This window comes from Equus przewalskii, chromosome 5 (assembly GCF_037783145.1).
Source record: "Equus przewalskii isolate Varuska chromosome 5, EquPr2, whole genome shotgun sequence".
Classification (NCBI taxonomy): Eukaryota; Metazoa; Chordata; class Mammalia; order Perissodactyla; family Equidae; genus Equus; species Equus przewalskii.
In genome coordinates, this window is record NC_091835.1 from 20459033 (window position 1) to 20474821 (window position 15789).

A 15789-nucleotide genomic window follows, 5' to 3' on the forward strand; every position below is an offset into this window, starting at 1 on the left:
CATTTGGGTTTCGACTGTTTGCTATTGTGAATAGTGCTGCTCTCAGAAATTGTGTACAAGTTTTTGTTTGAACACTTGTTTTCAGTTCTTTTGTGTGTGTACTCAGGAGTGGAATTGTTGGGTCATATGAGAATTCTGTGTTCAATTTACTGAGGAACTGCCAAACTATTTTCCACAGTGGCCGAACCATATTACACTCCCACCAGTGATTTGTGAGGGTTCCAATTTCTCCACATCTTTGCCAACACTTATTATTTTCCACTAAAATTTTTTTATAGACATCTTAGCATGTATGGAGTGATATCTCATTGTTTTTATTTGGATTTCCATAATGACTATTATGTTGAACATCTGTTCACATGCTTGTTGGCATTTCTGTGTCTTTGGAGAAATATCTATTCAAATCCTTTGTACGTTGTTTAAATTGAGGGGTTTTTTTGTTGTTGAGTTGTAAGAGATCTTTATATATTCTAGATACAAGCACTTTATCAGATACATGTATATGTTTTTTCTCCTATTTTGTGTGTTGTCTTTTTTGCTTTCTTGATGGTGTCTTTGAAGCACAAAAGTTTAAAATTTTAATCAAGTACAATTGATTTCTTTTGGTGCTTGTGCTTTTGATGTTATATTTAAAAAACCATTGCCAAATCCAAGGCCAAGAGGACTTATGCTTGTTTTCTTCTAATATTTATGGTTTGGGCTCTTATGTTGAAGTCTTTGGTCCATTTTGAGATAGTTTTTATGTATGGTGTGAGGTAAGGGCCCAACTTCACTTTTTTTACATATGGATGCCCACTTGTCCCAGTAGCACTCGTTGAAAGGATTTCTTTCCCTTTTGAATTATCTTGGGACCCTTGTGGAAAATCAGTTGACCATAAATGTGAGGGTTTATTTTTCTACTCCCAATTCTGGAAATACAATTGATTTTTGTATATTGGTCTTGTACCCTGAAACCTTGCTGAAATTGTATTTGTTTTAATGGTTTTTTTTCCAGTGAATTCCTTAGGATTTTCTGTATACAAGATCTTGTCATCTGAAAATAGATAGCTTTAATTCTTCCTTTCCAATCTGGATATTTTATCTCTTTTTCTGGCCTAATTGTCCTGACCAGAACCTCCAGTACATGTTGAATAGAAGCAAGAAGTGGTGACATCTTTTTCTTGTTCTTGGTCTTAAGGGGAAAGCTTTCAGTCTTTCACCCTTAAGTGTTAATTTGAGATTTTTAACAGATACCCAGATCACTAGATTGAGGACATGCTCTTTTATTCCTAGTTTGTTGAGGGTTCTTATCACACAGGGGCTTGGATTTTGTCAAATGCTTTTTTTGTCTAATGCGATGAGCATGTATTGTAATGATACAGTACAGGACATTAGCTAATTTTCAGGTTTAAACCAACCTTGTATTCTTGGGATAATCCCACTTGATCATGGTGTATAATCCTTTTCACTTGTTACTGGGTTTGGTTTGATAGTATTTTGTTGAGGACTTTTGCGTTTATATTCATAATATAGATGTGTAATCGGTGTGTTGTCTTCTTTCCTTATGAAGGTTTTTTCTGGCTTTAGTCTCAGAATATTACTGGCCTTACAAATGGCCAACAGGTACATGAAAAGATGCTCAGCATCACTAATCATCGGGGAAATGCAAATCGAAACCACAATGATATATTTCTGCACGCTTGTTAGAGTGGCTGTCATCAAGAAGACAAGAGAGAATAAATGTTGGTGAAGATGTGAAGAAAAGGAAACCCTTGTGCACTGTTGGTAGGAATGTAAATTGATGCAGTCACCATGGGAAACATTATGGAGGTTGCTCAAAAGAGTAAATATGGGGCCGGCCCCATGGCCGAGTGGTTAAGTTCATGCACTCTATTTCGGCGGCCCAGGGTTTTGCCGGTTTAGATCCTGGGTGTGGACGTGGCACCGCTCATCACGCCATGCTGAGGTGATGTCCCATATAGCAGTTCCAGAAGGACCTACAATGAGGATATACGGCTATGTACTTGGGGGCTTTGGGGAGATGAAGAAGAAAGAAAAAAAAAAAAGAAAGAGAGAAGATTGGCAACAGATGTTAGCTTAGGAGCCAATCTTTAAAAAAAAAAAACAACGAGTAAATATGGTTGTTATATAAGTTAAGATGAGATCATTGTGGGGAGGAGCCCAAATCCAATGTAACTGGTGTCCATATAAAAAGGAGAAAATTGGACACAGACATGTACAGGGAGAATGGTGAACATGAAGACAGAGAGGAAGTGATGCTCCTAATGCCAGGTAAAACCAAAGACTGCCCCCTAACAACCAGGAGCCAGGAGAGGGGCTGGAACAGATTCTCCCTCTGAGCCCTCAGGAGGAATCTACCCTGCCCACGCCTTGATTTGGAGTGAGAAACCCTATTGTGTTATTTCAAACCGCGAATCTGGCATCTGTTAATACTTCCTTTGTGCTCTGAGAAAGGTTGAGGAGGAAGTGGAGAAGCATTGAGAGCTGATGTCTTCATCAATACTGCAGAATCCAGAGAGCTCAGGACAGAGGGCTGGGCACGCATCCAGGGCCCTCTCCAAATTGTCTGGAACTGTAACTGTTCTGGAGAAGGAGAAGCAGATTGATGGAGATAAAGAGAAAATTAAACCAAGAAGCTCAGGCAAAAGCTGCTAAGGGGCCTTGTTGGTTCCAGTTAGCAGTGTGCTTAGAAATGGTTAAACATTAATTTAGGTTCTTTTATATTAAAGTTCAAAATTCAGAGCAAGGAGAGTAGGTGGGTGTGTGGAGAGCTCTGGTCTGTTTGTTTAGGAAACTAGGCAGGAACCCAGAGGTTTGGGAGTGTAAGTAGTCATGCTTGTTGCTACCTGCACTCCCTCCAGCATGGCCTGCCTTCTCCGTGCAGTTTGGAGAGTTTCTGCAGGGGTTTTCTTCTTATCGCTGTGGGGCATGGCTGTAGGTGACAATCTGCTGGTGGTCCCTCAGGACGGAAGCCACTGGCTCAGCATGAAGGACACAATTGAGCCTCTCAGTGAGAAGGGGCATGACGTCGTGGTGCTGGTGCTAGAAGTCAATTTGCTTCTGAAAGAATCTGAATACTACACGAGAAGAATCTATCTAGTGCCCTACTATGAGGAAGAGATGGTGAGCCGTTACCGCTCTTTTGGAAAGAATCACTTTGCTGAGAGATGGCTCCTGAATGCTGCTCAGACTGAGTACAGGAATACCATGATTGTTATCCACACGTACTTCACCAACTGCCAGAGCCTGCTGAATGACTCTGAGACCCTGAGTTTCCTCAGGGAGAGCAAGTTCGATGCCCTTTTCACAGACCCGGCCTTACCCTGTGGGGTGATCCTGGCTGACTACCTGGGCCTGCCCTCTGTGTACCTCTTCAGGGGCTTCCCATGTTCCCTGGAGTGCTAGTTCACCAGAAGCTCAAACCCCGTGTCCTACCTCCAAGGTGCTACACTCAGTTCTCAGACCAGATGATTCTCGCCCAATGTGTGGTCAACTTCCTTGTTAGTTACTTGGAGAAACTCCTATTTTACTGTCTGTATTCAAAGTATGAAGACCTCACATGAATGTCCTCAAGAGAGATGAGCACTTACCCGCCTTATATCAGAAGGGTTCTAGTTGGCTGTTAAGATATGACTTTGTGTTTGAGTATCCAAAACCAGTCATGCCCAACATGGTCTTTATTGGAGGGGTCAACTGCAACAAGGATGGAGTCCTGTCTCAGGTGGGTGGTTTATTTCTTTTGGATTGCCCCTGTTCTTTGTGGGCTGACATTGTTCTTACATGCTCTGTCTTCCCTGTCATTTGTCTCCTTGAGCCGACTCTCACCTGGGATGGCTGTTGGAATAACCAGCATCGAAAAGGGGATGCCAGGCTTGGAATACTGGCATGTAGGAGATCTGAGGCAGAGGTTTTGAATGATGTTGAGGTTTTGAATGAAGACATGGCTCATGCCACCAATAGCAGGAGATGGCTTTAGCTAGATACTCTGGGGACAGTGACAGAATCATAGAAGGAGCCTGAGAAGTTTCCAGTCCAGATCTTACAGTGTGCATCGAGAGAAGAGTTGAAGGCTTGACCAAGAGGATGCAGAGCTAAGAGGATAGTCCAGGTCAAAACCCTTTCCTCTTGTCTGAGCCAGACATTTTCCCTGCACCCTAAAGCAGGGGTCAGCAAATGACAGGTGGTGGACCAAATCTTCCCACAGGCCTGATGTTACATGGCCCAGAGCTAAGGATGGTGTTCAGATTCTTAAAGGGATGTGAAAAACAGCAAGAACAAAGAATAGGTGACAGAGAGGTGTATGGCCTGCTGAGCCTACATATTTCCTCTCTGACCCTTTGCAGAAAAAGTGTGTTGACCTCTGACTAAGGCAGGTGTTTCTAGATGCCCTCCTGACACGTGGGGCAGAGGGCACAGAGCTACATGGAAAATGGAAACTTGTGAGCTTTGGGTTTTTTTGTTTTAACATTTCCACTGTTGAAGGGCTTCAGACCACTGTGTCTTTCACACCAGAATCCTGTTGTTCAATGCTTTTTTCTTGAGAGAGGAAGCCTCAGTAGGTCCCAAAGACCCTTCCCACCCTCCTTGAACACCTGCCCATTTCTTGTTGACACTTTGGACAGTTGGAGTCATTCTGAGAGGCAGTGGGGGCTGGGGGCTGAGCATAAGTGGACTGGTTCCAGGGAGCACGGGGCAGGAGTAGAAAACCTGTATGTCAGGAAAATTTAACCAAGAAGTTAATAAGCAAAAGCATAATAAGAAATATTTGTCATAAGAAAGAAAAGCATCATTTTTGGTACCTTGGACCAACTGTTATATTTTTGTGAAAAGAGTTGTGTTTAGTCCTATTGAGAAACCAGATGGCAGTGTATGAAACTTGTGGGCACTGTGAACCTTCCTCTGTGCTTGACTGACATTTGTATCTCAGTTGTCATCCCAAGGTGACACCACAGGGAACATTCTGTACCATATGTAATTATCCCCTTGTATTTGTAATTATAAAGCGATCAAAATCAAGTTTCTTTGGTCAGGTAACCAAACTGTTTCAACACTGTGAGAAAAATCTGCACACTGGAGTTATGAAAATGTTCTGGAATCATAGAAAAGTGCTGATTGTACAAACATTGTGAATGTCCTAAATACCACTGAATTCTTCACATTATTTGTTATGTCAGCTTATCTCAATAACTTATTTAAAAAAAGAAGATGTATCAGAGATCAGAAAAAATGGAAGCATGATTTATAGTTAAAATGTAAACCCCACTCCTTGGTAGGCAAGTAACATGATCAGGAAAAAGATAAACAAAACACAACACGAATGGACAATAAAAGTTTGAAAAGACATTTAACTTCATAAATAATCCAAAGCATTCAAATTAATAAACATTGAAATTCAATTTTGTGAATGAAATCAGCAAGAATGTTTTATGGGTAACCGTTGCCCTAACTTAAAACAAACACTCAAATATTTCTTTTAAAAATGTGCAAAGTCTTTGGAAAACCAGGGCTGGTGAACATTCCCTGCATCTTGCTAAGACTTGGGGTCCAGGAAAGTGAGCCCGTTCTCTGGGGACCTGTGGGCTCCCAGCCTCACCCATGGGGGAGAGTAAACCAGATTACTTCCCACCTCTGCCCACGTTGGTGTGACTCTGCCCACTGCTCCTCCCACCTCCTCTGCCCAAGGAGGCACTCAACCTGCTCACAGGGCTCTTCTGTTGTTTCTGCCCAAGATGCCCTTGGAGCAGCCCCTCGGCCACATGGCTGGTGGTTCCCACTGGGAGACCTTCAGGGGCTGGGCCGTGGGGCAGACCCAGATGTTCTGAAGCCGCTTATCCCGGCTCCTCTCCAGCCCAGGGCGTCTTCTCCAGCCCTGTGCACCTTGTCACCTGCCCCCAAGGCAGTTCTGCTTGTGTCACATTGTCCCAGGTGCTTTTCTCTCTGTCCGTGGTGGCTCCAATCCAGGCCAGCTGCTAGAACACTCTCTCCATTGTCCTTCTTGCTCCTTAGTTAAGACCTATCTGTCCCATGGCTAATATCTTTTCCTCTTGGGAGGCTCAAGATGAATATTTTTAGAAGAGAGTTTTGCTTTACATTTCATTATCAGATGGGCTGTAGGAGGGCTTTTCTTAGAAGAAAGGAATTCAGAGGTAAATGTTGTCTCTTCCGCTTGCAGTGCAAAGAACTGCTCACAGGTTTGAGGAGAGGTTTCTACTCTCCCTATACGGGCACACAGGCCTTGTAAGCACATCCTAGCCAGAGGTCGGGCTCCTGGACCTGGATATCCTCTCTCCCCAGGCTCCTCTGTGGGAGGGAGTGAAGCAGACCTCACCTGTGCCTGAGCTTAGTCACGGAAGGGCCAGCTTTCGCTCCCCTGCTGCCCCCAGGGATCCCTCGCTTGTCCCCATTACACTAGCAGAGTAAGAGCTACAAGACAGGGATTGGAACCCAGCTGTGTGGCTGAGGCAGGTGGCTCACTCCTGAGTGTTCCTTTCTCCATCTTTGCAATGGGAACACTCCGGAAGTGGTGGTGGGCAGGTAAGATCCAGTTCAGGGGAGAACTTGGAAAACTGTGAATGCAACACAGATGCACAGGGCTGCTTCGGGCTGGAGTAACAGGATGGAGACCCTCAGACAGGAGGTAGTCCCACTCTCTCACATAAAGGAGCAAACTGATGCTTCTAGGCAAACTGAGTGAGCTGCCTAAGGCCACAGGCTGCAGCCAGGAGCAGGGGCAGGATAAGAACTCACTCCCTTGTCACCCTCCCACCCCAAGGTTGCCTGTTTCCAGACACACTTTTATCCCATTATACCACCTGGAAAGACACAGCCTCAGCAAGAGAAGAGAGCAAGCTGAATAATGAGTCAGCCTGTCCAACCAGCCTCCTCCTGGCCATGCAGCCTGGACTGCAGCCTCTTCATCTGACCACGGGGCCAACAACCTCTGGCTCACCCCTCCCAGGGTTGTTTGAGGATCAAATGGGCAGCAGGAGAAAGTGCTAGACTGTCAGAGGAGACTGTGGCCCTATCTCTTTCTTCCCTGGACCTTAGCCCAATACAGGGTGAAACTTTCTCTCTGCGAGGTGATAAAGACAACGTGGTTTTCTTGCAACACTCTTTTGGGTGCATTCCCAGAAAACTGGATTCTAATTTCTTAGTCCTAGGTCTTCTGTTCTCACATTTTTTCCTCCTCTGTTCTGGAATCATCTAGAGAATGGTTCTGAAACCAGGGCTGTTTGCCCCCTGGGGTACAATGTCTGGAGATATCTTTGGTATCACAATTGGGGAATGACACTGTCATCCAGTAGATAGAGTCCAGGGATGCTGTTCAGAGTTCTACAAAGCGTGAGAAATACCCACCCACCCACTCCCACCAAAGAATTATCTGGCCCCTGATGTCGATATTGTTGAAGTTGAGAAACAGTGATCTAAATAGATTCCAACTGTGTATCAACGGTGTCTACCCAACAGTGCCCCCAGCTGGGAGATGTGGGAGCATCAAAGAGCCTTTGCCCACCCTCTGAGCTCACCTTGTCTCCCGACAGGGGTTTCTACTAACAATACTCACTCTGACTGCAATCTCAGCATTTATTTCTGAGCTGAGGATTGCATTCTAGGCAAGTCAGGGGATCAAAACCCCAAAATTCCAAGTCGTTCTTAACAGGCATTTCTTAAAATACATGACTTAGACCAATGTCTGCAATGCCTTCAATGGTTTGCTTCTCTTTCAACACACTATGTTTATGTTTTATGACTGGTTATCTTTGGAGATTACAAGACATCCAGAACATTTTATTTTCAGTTATTTTATTGAGGTCATATTGGTTTACAACATTGTTTAATATCAGTTGTACATTATTGTATATCAGTGTCTGTATAGTCTGCATGGTGCTCACTCCCAATAGTCTAGTTTTTATCTGTCACCATACATATGTACCCCTTTACCCCTTTTGTCCTCCACCTGACCCGCTGGCCCTCTGGTAACCACTAATCTGTTCTCCTTATCCATGTGTTTGTTTATCCTCCACATATGAATAGAAATCATATTTTTGTCTTTCGCTGTCTGGCTTATTTTGTTTAACATCATACCCTCAAGGTACATCCATGTTGTTGCAAATGGCATGATTTTATGATCTTTTCTGTAGCTAAGTAGTGTTCCATTGTATATATACCACATCTTCTTTATCCAATCCTCAGTCGATGGGCACTATGGGTGCTTCCATGTCTTAAGTGTTGTGAATAATGCTGCAGTGAACATAGGGGTGCATAAATCTCTTTAAATTGTTGATATCATGTTCTTTGGATAAATACCGGGAGTGGGACAAGTGGATTTTATGGTATTTCCATTTTTAATTTTTTGAGAAATCTCCATGCTGTTTTCCATAGTGGCTGTACCAGTTTGCATTCCCACCAGCAGTGGATGAGAGTTCTGTTTTCTCCATATCCTCTCCAACACTGGTTATTTTTTGTCTTGTTAATTATAGAAATTCTGACAGATGTAAGGTGATATCTCATTGTAGTTTTGATTTGCATTTCCCTAACAATTAGTGATGTTGAACATCTTTTCATGAGCCTGTTGGCTATCTGTGTATCTTCTTTGGAAAAATGTCTGTTCATATCCTCTGCCCATTTTTTTCCCCTGCTTTTTCTCCCCAAATCCCCCCAGTACATAGTTGCATATTTTAGTTGTGGGTCTTTCTAGTTGTGGCATGTGGGATGCTGCCTCAGCATGGTCTGATGAGTGGTACCATGTCCACGCCCAGGATCCGAACCAGTGAAACCCTGGGCCACTGCAGCAAAGCATGCGAACTTAACCACTAGGCCATGAGGCCAGCCCCAATCTGCTCATTTTTTAATTGGGTTGTTTGTTTTTTGTTGTTGAGTTATATGGGTTCTTTATATATTTTGGAAATTAATCCCTTGTTGGATATGTGATTTACAAGTATTTTCTCCCAGTTGATGGGTTGTCTTTTCATTTTGTTCATGGTTGCCTTTGCCTTGTAGAAGCTTGTTAGCCTGATGTAGTCCCATTTGTTTATTTTTTCTTTTGTTTCCCTTGCCTGAGTAGACACGGTATTTGAAAGATACTGCTAAGACTGATGTCCAAGAGTGTACTGTGTATGTTTTCTTCTAGGAGTTTTATGGTTTCATGTTTTACCTTCACATCTTCAATCCATCCTGAGTTAACTTTTGTATATGTTTTAAGATAATGGTCTACTTTCATTCTTTTACATGTGGATGTCCAGTTTTCCTAACACTATTTATTGAAGAGACTTTCCTTTCTCCATTGTATGTTCTTGGCTCCTTTGTTGAAGATTAGCTGTCCACAGATGTGTGTTTTTATTTCTGAGCTTTCAATTCTGTTCCATTGGTCTGTATGTCTGTTTTTGTACCAGTACCATGCTGTTTTGATTACTATAGCTTTGTAGTATGTTTTGAAGTCAGGGATTGTGATGCCTCCAGCTTTTGTTCATTTTTCTCAGGATTGCTTTGGCTATTTGGGATCTTTTGTGGTTCTATGTAAATTGTAGAATTCTTTGTTATATATCCGTGAAGAATGTCATTGGGATTCTGATTGAGATTGCATTGACACTGTAGATTGTCTAAGTAATATGGGTATTTTAACTGTTATTCTTTGAATCCATGGGCGTGGAATATCTTTCCATTTCTTTATGTCTGTGATTTCTTTCAGTAATGTCTTATAGTTTTCAGTGTACAGGTCTTTCACTTCCTTGGTTAAATTTATTTGTAGATATTTTATTCTTTTTGTTGCAATTGTAAATGGGATTGTATTCTTGACTTCTCTTTCTGGTAGTTCCTTATTAGTGTATAGAAATGCAACTGATTTTTGTAAGTTGATTTTGTACCCTGCAACTTTGCTGTAGTTGTTGATTATTTCTAATAGTTTCCTGGTGGATTCCTTATGGTTTTCTATATATAGAATCACATGATCAGCAAACAGCAAGAGTTTGACTTCTTCCTTTCCAATTTGGATACCTTTCCTTTCTTTTTCTTGCCTAATTGCTCTGGCCAAAACCTCCAGTAGTATGTTGAATAGTGGTGAGAGTGGGCACCCTTGTCTAGTTCCTGTTCTCAGAGGGATGACTTTCAGTTTTTCACTGTTAAGTATGATGTTGACTGTGAGATTGTCATATATGGCCTTTATTATGTTGAGGTACTTTCCTTCTATACCCATTTTACTCAGTGTTGGATCTTGTCAAATGCTTTCTCTGCATCTGTTGAGACCATCATGTGATTTTTATTCCTCATTTTGTTAATGTGCTGTATCATATTGATGGATTTGCAAATGTTGAACCATCCCTGCATCCCTGGAATAAATCCTACTTGATCATGGTGTATGATTCTTTTAATGTATTGCTATATTCAATTTGTTAGTAGTTTGAGTATCTTTGCATCTATGCCCATCAGCGGTATTAGCCAGTAATTTTCCTTTTTTTTGTTGTCTTTGTCTGATTTTGATATCAGGGTAATGCTGGCCTCACATATATTCATAAGTCATTATGTCCTCTTGGTGGAATGTCCCTTTTATCATTATATACTGCCCTTCTATGTCTCTCATTGCCTGTTTTATCTTGAAGTCTGCTTTATCTGATACAAGTATGGCAACACATGCTTTCTCTTGCTAGCCGTTTGCTTGGAGTATCATCTTCCATCCCTTCACTCTGAGCCTGTGTTTGTCTTTAGAGTGAGATGTGTTTCCTGGAGGCAGCATATTGTTGGGTCTTGCTTTTTAATCCATCCAGCTACTCTGTGTATTTTGATTGGAGAATTCAAGGTATTTACACTTAGAGTGATTACTGATATATGAGGGCTTAATGCTGTCATTTTATCTCTTGTTTTCTGGTTGTTCTATATTTCCTTTGTTTCTTTTCCCTTGTATTTCTGATTGCCATCTCAGTTTGGTTGTTTTCTGTGATAGTTTTCTCTTTATTTATGATTTGTGGCTCTGCTCTGATTTTTTTGTTTAGTGGTTACCATGAGGTTTGCATAAAAGATCTCATAGAAGAGATAGTCCATTTTCTGATAACCCCTTATATCCATTAGCCTAACCTGTTTCCATCCCATTCCTCTTTCCCTTCTAAGTTATTGTTGTCACAAATTATTCTTTATTGTGGTGTGACTTTGTGACTAAATTGAAGTGTTTATAGTTATTTTTGATGCTTTCCTTCCCTTTATTTTTCATGTTATTAATAAGTGTTTGCTAGCCTATTCTGATAGACAGCTGGAGTTTTCTGATTTTACCTGTCTATTTTTCTCCTTGCTCAAAGTTTTCTAAACCTTTGCCTTTTTATTTCAGGTAGGAGGGCTTCCTTCATCATTTCCTGTAAGGTAGGTCCAGTGGCCTTGAACTTGTTCAGCTTTTGTTTATCTGGGAAAGCTTTTATTTATCCATCATATCTTAAGGGTAATTTTGTAGGATAGTGTATTCTTGGCTGAAAGTTTTTGTCTTTCAGTATTTTGAATATATCATTCCACTCTCCTAGCCTGTAAGGTTTCTGCTGAGAAATCCACTGAAAGCCTTAGGGCTTCCTTTGTAGGTTATTTTCTTCTGCTTGGTGCCCTTAATATTTTTTCTTCGTCATTGATGTTTGACAGTTTTAATATTATATGTATGAAGTGATATCTCATTGTTTTTATTTGCATTTCCCTAATGACTATTATGTTGAGCATCTGTTCATGTGCTTCTTGGCCTTTCTATATCTTTGGGGAAATATCTGTTTAAATCCTTTGTGCAGGCTTTAAATTGGGCTATGTATTTTTTTCTTTTGAGTTGTAAGAGTTCTTTATCTATTTTAGACACAAGTACTTTATCAGATATGTGCTATATGGTTTTTCTCCTATTCTGTGAATTTTCTTTTCTCTTTCTTGATGGCATCTTTGTAGCACAAAAGTTTTAAATTTTGATTGAGTACAGTTTATTCATTTTTTTGTTGTTGCTTATGCTTTTGATGTTATATTTAAAAAACTATCACCCAATCCAAGGTCAAGAAGACTTCTGCCTGTTTTCTTGTAATATTTATGGTTTGGGCTCTTATATTGATGTCTATGGTCCATTTTGAGTTAATTTTTGTGTATGGTGTGAGGTAAGGGTCCAACTTCATTGTATGGCATATGCATATCCACTTTGTCCCAGTAGCATTTGTTGAAAAGATTTCTTTCCTCTATGAATTGTCTTGGGACCCTTGAGGAAAAAACCATTTGACCATAAATTTGAGAGTTCTTTTCTGAACTCTAAATTCTAGAAATACAATTGATTTTTGTATATTGATTTTGTACCCTGCAACTCTTCAACCTTGCTGGACTGGTATTTGTTCTAATTTGTTTTTAGTGGCTTTCTTAAGATATTATGTATGCAAGATCTTGTCATCTGCAAATATAGATAGCTTTACTTCTTCCTATCCAATCTGAATGACTTCTATCTCTTTTTCTTGCCTAATTTTCCTGGCCAGAAGCTCCAGAACATCTTGAATAGAGGTGAGAAGAGGGGACACCCTTTTCCTGTTCCTGATCTTAAAGGGAAAGTATTCAGTCTTTCACCATTAAGTGTCAACAGATTTTTAATAGATGCCCAGATTACTAGATTGAGGAAATGCCCTTCTCTTCCTGGTTTGTTGAGTGTTCTTATCATACAGGGGGTTGGATTTTATCAAATGATTTTTCTGTGTCTATTGAAATGAATGTGTGGTTTTTGTCTTTTACTCTAATGATATGTTATATCACATTAATTAATTTTCAGGTTTAAACTAACCTTGTATTTCTGTGATAATCCTACTTGATCATGGTGTATAATTCTTTTTACTTGTTACTGGATTTGGTTGGATAGTATTTTATTGTATATTCATGTATATTCATAAGAGATATTGGTGTGTAGTTTTATTTTCTTATGAAGCTTTTGTCTGGATTTGGTCTCAGAATATTACTGGCCTTACAAATGGCCAACAGGTACATGAAAAGATGCTTAGCATCATAATCATCAGGAAAATGCAAATCAACACCACAATGAGATATCACTGCACACCTGTTAGGGTGGCTATCATCCAAAGGACAAGAGATTATAAGTGTTGGTGAGGATGTGAGGAAAAGAGAACCCTTGTGCACTGCTGATGGGAATGCAAATTGATGTGACCACTATAAAAAGAGTAGGGAGATTCCCCAAAAGATTAAATACAGTGTTAGCTACTTTAAGATGAGATCTTTGTGAGGATGGGCCCTAATCCAATATGGCTGATGTCCTTATAAAAAGGGGAAATTTGGGCACAGACACACACAGAGAGAAGGGGAACATGAAAGCAGAGAGGAGTGATGCTTCTAATGCCAAGTAAAGCCAAAGATGGCCCGCTAACCATCAGGAGCTAGGAGAGGGGCCGAAACTGATTCTCCCTCACAGCCCTCAGGAGGACTCTACCCTGCCCGTGTTAGTTCAAGTTAATTGTGTGATTAGAAATGGTTAAACATTAATTTAGGTTCTTTCATATCACTGGGCAATATTCAGAGCAAGGAAGGAAGGCGGGGCGTGTCGAGAACATTGTTTATTTTGTTTAGAGAATATAGGCAGGAGCTTTGCAGTTAAGGGAGTGTCAGTAGTCATTCTTGTTGCTACCTGCACTCCCTCCAGCATGGCCTGCCTTCTCTGTGCATTTTGGAGAGTTTCTGCAGGGGTTTTCTTCTTATTGCTGTGGGGCATGGTTGTAGGTGACAAGCTGCTGGTAGTCCCTCAGGATGGAAGCCACTGGCTCAGTATGAAGGACATAATTGAGCCTCTCAGTGAGAAGGGGCATGACATCGTGGTGCTGGTGCCGGAAGTCAGTCTTCTTGTGAAAGAATCCAAATACTACACAAGAAGAATCTATCCAGTGCCCTACGACGAGGAAGAAATGGTGAGCCGTTTCTGTTCATTTGGCGACAATCACTTTGTTAAGAGATGGCTCCTGGATGCTGTTCAGACTGAGTACAGGAATACCATGGTGGTTATGGAGCTGTGCTTCTTCAACTGCCAGAGCCTCCTGAACCACTCTGAGACCCTGAGTTTCCTCAGGGAGAGCAAGTTCGATGCCCTTTTCACAGACCCGGCCTTACCCTGTGGGGTGATCCTGGCTGAGTACCTGGGCCTGCCCTCTGTGTACCTCTTCAGGGGTTTCCCATGTTCCCTGGAGTATGCATTCACCAGAAGCCCAAACCCAGTGTCCTACACTCCCAGGTGCTATACCCAGTTCTCAGACAGGATGACTTTCCCCCAACGTGTGGCCAACTTCCTCGTTAGTTACTTGGAGAAACTCCTATTTTACTGTCTGTATTCAAAGTATGAAGAACTTGCATCTCATATCCTCAAGAGAGATGTGCACTTACCCGCCTTATATCAGAAGGGCTCTATTTGGTTGTTAAGATACGACTTTGCGTTTGAGTATCCAAGACCAGTCATGCCCAGCATGGTCTTCATTGGAGGGGTCAACTGCAAGAAGGATAGAATCCTATCTCAGGGGGGTGGTTTATTTCTTTTGGATTGCCCCTGTTGTTTGTGGGCAGACATCATTCTTTCACACTCGGTCTTCCCTGTCATTTGGCTCCTCGAGCTATCAACTGGGATGGCGATCTGAAGAACCAGCAGCAAGAAGAGGATGCCAAGCTCAGATTAAGGGGTATGTAGGAGATCTGAGGCAGAGGTTTTGATGAGGTTGAGGTTTTGAATGGAGACAGGGTTCGTGACATCAACAGCAGGAGATGGCTTTAGCTAGGTAATCTGGGGACAGTCACAGAATCATAGAAGGAATCTTAGAAGCTTCCAGTCCAAATCCTACAGTATCTTTTGAGAAAACAGGTGAAGTTTTGACCAAGAGGATGCAGAACTAAGAGGACAGTCCATATCAAAATCCTTCTCCCACATCTGTGCCCTGCATTTTCCATGGGCCCTAAACCAGGGATCAGCAAATGACAGCTGGTGGACCAAATCTGCCCAGAGAGCTATTGTTATAGGCCCAGAGGTAAGGATAGTGTCCACGTGTTTTAAACACGTGGGGATGTGAGAAACAATAACAACAAGGAATAGGTCACAGAGATGTTTGTGGCCTACTGAGCCTACGTATTTATAGTCTGACTCTACAGAAAAAGTGTGTTGACCTCTGACCTAAGGAAATTGTTTCCAGATACCCTCCGGACACATGGGAAAGAGGACCCAAAGCTACTTTGGAAAATAAACACTTGAGAGCTTTGGTTTTTTTTGTTTTGTTTTTGTTCTAATATTTCCACTGTTAAAAGCCTTCAGACCACTGTGTCTTTCCCACCAGAATCCTTTTTCAATGCTTTTTTCTTCAAAGAGAAAGCCTCAGTAGGTCCCAAAGACCCTTCTCACCCTCCTTGAACACCTGCCCATTTCTTGTTGACACTTTGGACAGTTGGGAGTCATTCTGAGAGGCGGTGGGGGCTGGGGGATGAGCATAAGTGCTCAGGTTCCAGGGAGCATGGGGCAGGAATAGAAAACCTGTGTGTCAGGAAAATTTAACCAAGAAGTTAATAAGGAAAAGAGTAATAGGAAACATTTGACTTAAGAAGGAAAATAATATTATTTTTGATACCTTGGACCAAACATTCTACTTTTGCAAAAACAATTGTTTGGTCTTATTGAGAAACCAGATGGCAGTGAATGAACTTTGTGGGCACTGTGAACCCTTCTCTGTGCTTGACTGACATTTGTATCTCAGTTGTCATCCCAATGTGACACCACAGGGAACGTTGTGTACAAATGTAATTATCTCCTTGTATTTGTAATTATAAAGT

The 15789-nt window shown here is 41.6% G+C and overlaps 1 protein-coding gene and 1 pseudogene across 3 annotated transcripts in view; both read left to right on the forward strand.

The window, feature by feature from the left end:
* The window catches only part of LOC103567365 (UDP-glucuronosyltransferase 1-6), an 88586-nt gene that overhangs the window by 39966 nt on the left and 32831 nt on the right, over positions 1-15789 (forward strand). The gene's annotated exons all lie outside the window — the stretch shown is intronic.
* LOC139083268 (UDP-glucuronosyltransferase 1-6 pseudogene) lies at positions 13595-14702 on the forward strand (annotated as a pseudogene).